We start from the raw sequence: 8236 nt of genomic DNA, 5'->3' as shown, positions 1-8236 counted from the left end.
GAATGACAAATACTCACAGGGGGAGTAAGACCACAACAAAGAGAACACAACAAATCTACGCTTACACTTAAATAGCTGTACAATTATGCATGTCTGCGTGAAATGACCGGTTGTCTAGATCGGCTGACGGAGATAGAGGGAGGTTAGTCACAATGGCATTTTGTGTGTGTGTGTGTGTGTGTGTTTTGATAAATGATGCCAATCAGGTGCAAATAATAGTTCACTTTAATATTCCCAATTGAGTTGGGGTCATTTTGATGTCACATGGCAGTTGTCTTAGCCTGTTTGTGTGTTTTTTTGTTGTTGTATTATTGTTTGTAAAAATGCTTTTATGCTGCCTTCTTAGACAGGTTTCCCTTGATAAAGGAGATTCCAGCCTCAAAGAGACTTTGTCCTGTAAATTAAGTGAAAGAAAAGACACATAAAAGGAATTTAATACACTAAAACCAAAACAATGAAGGGAAAAATGTTGGTGGGATGGATAATAATAGATACTAGGTCAGACAACAGTTGGTACCCTGGTCATTGCTGTAGGCTTACTGCTGCGGGGCTTCAAAAACAATGTGGAACTGTTGACTCACAGGTTAAAACAAGCCACATCTGTCTTTTTGTCCAGTTGTCATATCACTTTCAAAGTGCGTAACAAAATGGTTGAACATGTGCCATGAGTTACTTATAGTTATGCTATATGTTGTAACCAAACAAGCCACCAGTCTAAAGCTCTGTAGTCCTATAACTAGTGTTAATGATGGTTACAATAGGAGTTAAATGGTCACTAATGATCTGGTCTTTCAAAGGAGAGGATACAAACTAAACAATGTTTTATTATTATGATATTATGATATGATTTCTGATATATTTATTATTAGTAGTATAAGTACATAGTAGAGAAACAGAAGAAACATAGTAGATTTAACTCTGGGAACTCATTACGCCACCTTGTGTTGAGATTTAACTTTAACAACAAGCAAAATGTAATATGAGTGACTCACCATAGCAAGGCTGGAAACGATCAAACTGTGTGATAAACCTTACTTTAAACTTTCAACAAAAAAACACACCAGTTTACATAATATAAGTAGACTTAAGCATTTCATGTCTGGGTTTAATAAAGTTAACTTTTCAAGTGGAAACAAGCAATTTCTTACTCTGCAAATTTAAACTTTACCAGTTGATCTCTTTGTATTTATCTGTTTATTATATAGTGTAGTGTCACCTTAAACCACTAGAGGATGCTAGCTTCACAGAAAACCTTCATTGCACTTATAGATATTATTATAGACTGTTTATTGAGGTCATTAACAGTTTGTCTCAGCAGTATGTTTCCCACGCCTGTGTGTGAGTTCCTTTAATTTGTTCATATCTAGAAGTGTTAACTTAAACATTCAAATAGCTGCATTGCATGGGAGCAATGCAAAGCAGCACATAAAAATAGACCTAATAGATCCCATGAGACATCCATACAGTTGGAATTTCCTGGACAGCTGAGTACAGTAACAGGCTGCGGATATGATTGTTTACAACCGTCTTCACTTAGAAATGGACAAAATGTTTGAAACATCTTTCACTTTAATGCATCCGTGGCCTCAAAATGACCAGAGAGTTGAATCAACACCTCTCTGACAGTGTCAACAAAACTGAACATGGGTTTACAGTTGCAGGGTGATTGTATTGGACAGTGATACACAAATGTATTCATTGAAATAAACCCAGAACTGAGTATGGTGTATAGGTTTTACTGTTACAGTTATATGATGATAAAATTCCCCGCTGACAATGGTCAAGAACTATTGTTAAATAGATCTATGTGGCATGTGATGCTCTTTAAATACCAGAGGGTACAATGGGATGAAGTCATAGGTGATTGTGTTATCCTGTCCTGGGAAGATATGCTCTTTTTTCAATAGAAGGTTTCAAGGAAAGACTCTTCTACGTCAGCTGTGAGTGGCAGCTGTTTGGTAATTGGGACTTAGTGAGATTAGAGTGAAGTACAGGATGTTTGTAATAAAAGCCACAGAGAGACGGTCAGTCTAGGGCTGCACGATATGGTAAAAACATCATATTGTGGTTATTGTGATTTGTGATGTTTTTGTGCTATCTGATTGTATTTACCTGCTCCTTTTAAGCAATAGGTCAAGGTTTCACCAGCTTTTGCCCCTACAAAAGTTTATTAAAAAATATTTTTATTTTTATTCATCTTTTCATTGCACAATTGAGAAGAAATTAATTTCATTCAGAAATGTAGAGAGATGGTAGGTATATGTGATTTGCAACACCAACAGTTTATTCTGGCGGGGTTGATGACACACCACCTGGACATGATGAAAAGAAGAATGTGATTTTGACAATTTGAGCAGCTTGTTGTAGAAATTCAAAGAATGGCCATGAGACTAGGTTGAGAAATGGAGCTTATCAGCACCAGTGTTGTACTGCAATAGATAATAGCAGCGTCAAATAAACTCATTTAATCTGAACACAAATCATTTCTCTGTTTGAACAAATTCAAAGTCCTCAGCGGTGTGTGTGAGCACCTTCTGACGGCTGCTACCAGCTAGCCTGTCTTTTCTTTGTCATTCCAGCTATCAGGCTACCCATGGATCCATTCCCCAGAACATCACGTCCCCCCACTGAGCTGATCTTAGCTGCCAGAGGAGCTGTACAAATCAGTTATGGCTATTTATAACATCTTGACATTGAGAATGTGGGCTGATCTGAATCCAGCCGCTCAGAATGAGGCCCAAGAGGTGCCTGTCTGTGGCAAACTGATAAAATGTAACAGCTCTGCCAGCTCCCACAGGATTACCCTCTGTATTAGAAACCGTATCGTACCCACTGTCCTGTTCAGAAAGGCCTCGGCACAGTGCAAACCTGGTTTCAAATACATGGGAATTGATATTCATTCAAGCAGCAATTACTCTTCACTTAATGCATTTCTCTTTCTTTGTGTTACAGTCTGATTCAAATGTAAGTGCTTTGTGAGTTCAGTTGCCACTATCGTTAGTGCTGTCAAATGAAAATGAATGGGGTAGGTAACTTTTCTATCCTGACAGTAGTACATTGTTGTAGCACTCCTAATGGCATTCGAAAGAATCCACCAGGCCTGGACGAAAACAACCAATCAGAGCCGAGACAAATAGCCGATTGTTGAGGCTCATTCGCAGGGTGTCAAATAGAGATGCTGGGAATGAGACTCAACAATCCACTATCAACAGGATGTAATGAAAGTTTCAGCAAATATGACAAAAAGTTACCTACTGCAGCTTTAATGAATAGAAACAAAGGGAAATTAATGATTAAGCATAATATAGGAGAGGAGGAAAATTTAAATTCAATTCAATACTAGATTTTTTAGATGAAGAAGATTAATCAGCTAATATCTTGATTATCTATTAATCACTTCAGTCAGTTTCAAGAAAAATTGCCAAACAGATCTGCTTTTCTTTACAGTACCTGGATATCTTTGGGTTTTAGATAATTGTTTGGACAAAACAAACAATTTCACCATGTCAGCTTGGGGTCTGGGGTCCAGGGGGTGGCATGGAGCCTTTAAGGGGTGGCAGAAATATATGCTGATTTAATCACAAACAAAACCATATCAATATTTACTCGGAAAAGCCCCCCAAATGAAGATATTTGAACTCAGAAACATTTTTGTGGCACATTAGTAAAGCAGTGAATAGGAATATCTANTCAATACATTGTTTTATTTACAAAGCTTCAGACATTTTTACAAATACAAATACATGTTTTTTTTTCCGTCTGAAGCTTAGTCTCAAATTAATCTAAATTAAAGTGGTAAATTTGGCAGCATGGCCAGGCATTTTTTAGCCATGCTTCAGGGTTCAGGGTTTCAAGCTCGCTGTCCTTTCAAAGGTCTTCTAAATAGACTTGGGGGGGGCGGGGGGGGCTTAAGCTGTTGCACCCTAAAATGATTTTCACAGCAGCTTTCAAAACTTGTGATTAATTGTGCAATTTTTTTGCAATGAAAATTAACGTGAGAAGTGAAAATAGTCCATCTTTTTTGTTACTGGCCATACTATAGAATTCATAAAAGGCTTGTACAGTAAGATAAAAATCATAGTAGTTTGGTATATAGGCTCAATTTCTTCCAGAGTATTTTCCTTTTAGGACAGCACTTTCCACAGTCTTATCATTTACCGGTAGGCCTATAACATTTTTTTTTGTACCCCACATAAAAGTTAAACGTTAAAAGGTATGTGTGGAAATAGTGTGGATTCCAAATAAAGAACAGCGAGATGGGGTACCTATCTGTGCAGCAATATGCTAAGGTAAAGTGAATTTTAGGTTTACCTTCTAGGTTTTAAGTTCCATTTTCGAGGTATGAGGTATATTATTATTCACAGCGTTATTTATACTTAGGGGAATTTTAAAAACAATTTTCTGATATTTTATTGACTAAACCTGTGGTTCCCAACCTGAGGGTCAGGACCCCCCACTAGAGGTTGCCAAAGCTTCAAGGGGGGGGTCCAAGGGCCTTCTTGATTGTAAGGGGTGTGATATACACAAGGCTATGTTCCCAGCATCGGGTCACTTCTGTGAAGAAATAAAAATGTAAAGTAAGTTCTTAAAGTCAGGTGAAAACAGAAATTAAAGTAATGTATTTTCCTGTAAAAACAGCAGCTAAAGGGAGGGGGTTGGTCCATGGTAGCAATTAGCGCTGAGTTTTATGTCCCCCCAGTTCCAGCAGCTGTTAGCAGACCATTAGACTGACTCTGCCGGACTGGGAGCTCATGAACAGCACCATCAGACCAGGACTGAATGCATCTGCTCTGACTGCATCTGACGCCGCGGCTTCCTGCCTCCCTGGGGCTGGTTATGATAGTTTGCAAAAGCTAACAGCTGACGGCATCTGACCATTACTGTTGGCGAACAGATTGGATTTTTTTAGCAACCAAGTCCTCTGGAAACACCATCAACCTCGTCTGTAGTTTGTCAGAAATGGCCTCTGTCTGTCCAGAGGCGTGGGCTGTGAGCCCCATTTCAAGTGAGCACGCTTACAGCAGCTACATTCAGCAGTTAGGCAAGTTGAGGCCAAGAGCAGCCAAAGATGTCAGAAGGGGACAAACCAGAAAAATATTTTCCATAAATAATGATCCAGCTTTCACAAAAATCACGATAACGCTGTGGGTTTTGTTCAATACGCCGCTCCGATAGTTAGCCGCCATGCTTGTTGCTTAGCTAGCTAGACAAATGAATCTTCGCTCTGTGTCCCGCAAAAAAGTTTGAATATTGATCTGACGGTGAATCTCATGAGATTAATGTTGAAATCACCTCTCTTCATGTTAACATAAGCATGCATCACATTTTGTTTACGGAAAACACAATGATTGATTTCTAATATAAAAATCAAAGAAAGTGAGTGCCCATCTTTTTGGCATATATGTTTCAAGGGGTACAATATAACTGGGGGGTGTAATCTTAAAGGGTAAAAATGAAAAAAATGCTTATTCACTGGAACTTAATAAACTGTCTAATAGAAAATGGCATTATCAAAAAAGAAGCTAGAAGTATTATGATTAAAAACATTAAAAAAAAAGAACTTACCATAGCTTTTGGGGGTAGCTCACTTATTTTAATGGAAATGCCGATTGGCGTACCAGACTTGACCTAGCACTACGAAAGTTTTGTTTTTCCCTGATCTTTGTAGTGACAGTCTATAGGATATTGTACCACCACACTTCGATGCGCGGACTGGCAAGCATCTTCATTAAAAGCAAATTAAAAGCAAATGAATTAACGGAGTCATACATCAACTAATAATCCCAATTCATACAGTAATCCATGAGCGAATAAAGATACAAGAGAAAAAGAAAAGCATGGCCACAAAATAGCCCTTTTTACAGTAAAAAAAGATACACGTTAAGCTGCTTATTATTCATCTTTAAGTGGCACTAAACTAATTCAATTCTCAATTCAATTTTATTTGTACTACCACCACGCGCCAATTCATAACAAAGTTATCCTAGCGAAACTTCTTCAATAGCGCCAGGTCTAGACCGAACTCCTTTTAAGCCATTTTACACGAGACCAACAGTACCACCATGAGACAAGACCGTTGGGACGGGGGCAAGGCAAAAACTGCCTTTTTACAGTGCCAGAAACCTAGGACAGACCTTCGGCTCTAGGCTGGGTGGGAGAGAGAGAAAGAGAGAGAGAGAGAGAGAAACAGAGAGAGACAGACAGCATGTACAGCCAACAACACGTATAACAATACATCATAATAGTAATGAATCAATGCACGATCATCGGAAAAAAGACGATCGACGGGACAGCAGAACGACTGGAGGACAACGACAGCCAACAGTAACTGTAGTTCTTCTTTAATCAATAATCAACAATAATACAGCTGATTTTAGCAAAATGGTAATCAAGCAGGAACCCTGGCAGGCACGCATCACCAGGATCCATGAGACTGCGAGACGAGAAAGCACTTAGAAACTAGAAACAGTCCTTATTAATAACTTTGCATTTAAAATTTGCATTTTTTACTTACAAAATTGATTACATTCTGATGTAATCAATTTCAACAATATATGAACTAATCTGGTTTTACAGTGTATTTGGGTTTAATTGTACAGTTTTGAATAGAATGTGTATCTCTGTCATACTATCCTACAATTCAGTAATACATCATTAGCTGATAAATATGTGCTTACTCTACATTAATGTGTAGTAGTATGAAGCCTTCAGAGAGCGGTGCACAGTCGGGGCAGGGCTGGAGGGGCTCCAGCATCGTAGGGGGGGCTCGGCCGTCGTTGTGAATGAGGGCCAGCATGACGTCAGGAAGCCAATGTCAACAATGCAGCTCCTAGAGGAGAAAAGGCGTTTCATCCTCACACACACACACACACACACACTGACACAGGAGACGCGTCTACCGCACACTGACTGATGCCCACGGTCCGTTAGAAGCAGCGGTTCTGGCCGTGGGAGGGCTGCGAGGATAAAAACAAACAGAAAAAACGATGTGGACTCACTCTTTTTTCTGAGGAACTGAACGAAGACGAGCAGGAAAGAAAAACGGGTAAGTCGCTCCCTGCGCTACCGGGATAATAAGCAACCATTGGGGCTTTACTACGCTTCAATACACCAGACTACGGGAGCCCCTTGTCAGCCTTTGGATTTGCTTAATCTGTCTGCTCGCGCTGGCTGTCCTCACTTGTTTGTGTTGTAGTCGTACTGCTGTTACTGGAGTTAACCACACTGTGTAGTGTACTCCTTATTCTTCCCGAGCTGTACCTGCTGTGGCTCTGACACCGCGGCTGCGTTCGCGCAGGTTAGCAGGGATGCTGAGGTTTAGCTAGGTGTTGTGCGTAAGTGTGTTTCCCCTCAAAAAAACGTGTGCAGCCTCGATATTACGTCGGGAATGTCCGGACAAAGTGTCACAGACTGCTTCGCTAAGCCGTTTCGCTGTGGCTAACTTTTCCAAAACCCCCACTGCTAATAGACAAACACTAACAGCAGTTAACGTCATTTGAAAGACTGAATATTAATTATAGCCGACTGAAAGTAAGCTATCAGTGCGCGAGTCCTTATGAGAGACCTCACGCGCGTCCGTTAATTCTACAAGGAAGTTGTCGCTGTTTATATCACTCCGCTTGTCATTTGTTAGCTAACCCTAACACATATCTATGGAGGGGTAAACGGGCTGGGGGTGGGGGCACATGTTTTGCACGAGAGACAAAATGCTGCCTGCCACAGTCGGGGCTCGCGTTCCTCCTGTCATGCTGGGGGGAGAAGAAGGGGCTGCAGAGGGACAAAGGACCCAGCCTCCCACCCCCTTATTCCCGCCCTCAGCCGCTGAGCAGTCGGTTCAGTAAACACCTACCTATGAATAAAGCGAGCATTCCTCTGTGGACGATATCTTGATTGTAACAGTCCGCCGCTGTATTCAGCTATGGGGATTTATGTCACAATTAGCTGCCCTTAACCTTAATTACGACCTTAAAGCTACACGGTTACTGAGCTCTTGTAGTACCAATACATATTTTGATATTAAATAAATACTCAAGCATTCAGTGTATTAGCCTCAATTAAGATAATATGTAATGTGTGGAGTTAGTTTGACTTCTTGAGGCCATTATTGTGAACAAGGCTTGTTGTGAACAGATTAGCTCTTTGTTATCCTTCCTACAAAGCCACTCTCGCCCCTCTTCCACCCTCTGTCTCTCTCCCAATGGGAAAACATCAGTGTGTTCACTTGGTAGTAAATGGG

Source organism: Morone saxatilis, unplaced genomic scaffold, assembly GCF_004916995.1.
Source record: "Morone saxatilis isolate NCDOM2014 unplaced genomic scaffold, NCSU_SB_2.0 Contig3, whole genome shotgun sequence".
Taxonomy (NCBI): Eukaryota; Metazoa; Chordata; class Actinopteri; family Moronidae; genus Morone; species Morone saxatilis.
The sequence above is the reverse complement of the archived record's forward strand: the minus strand, read 5'-3'. Positions refer to the sequence as shown.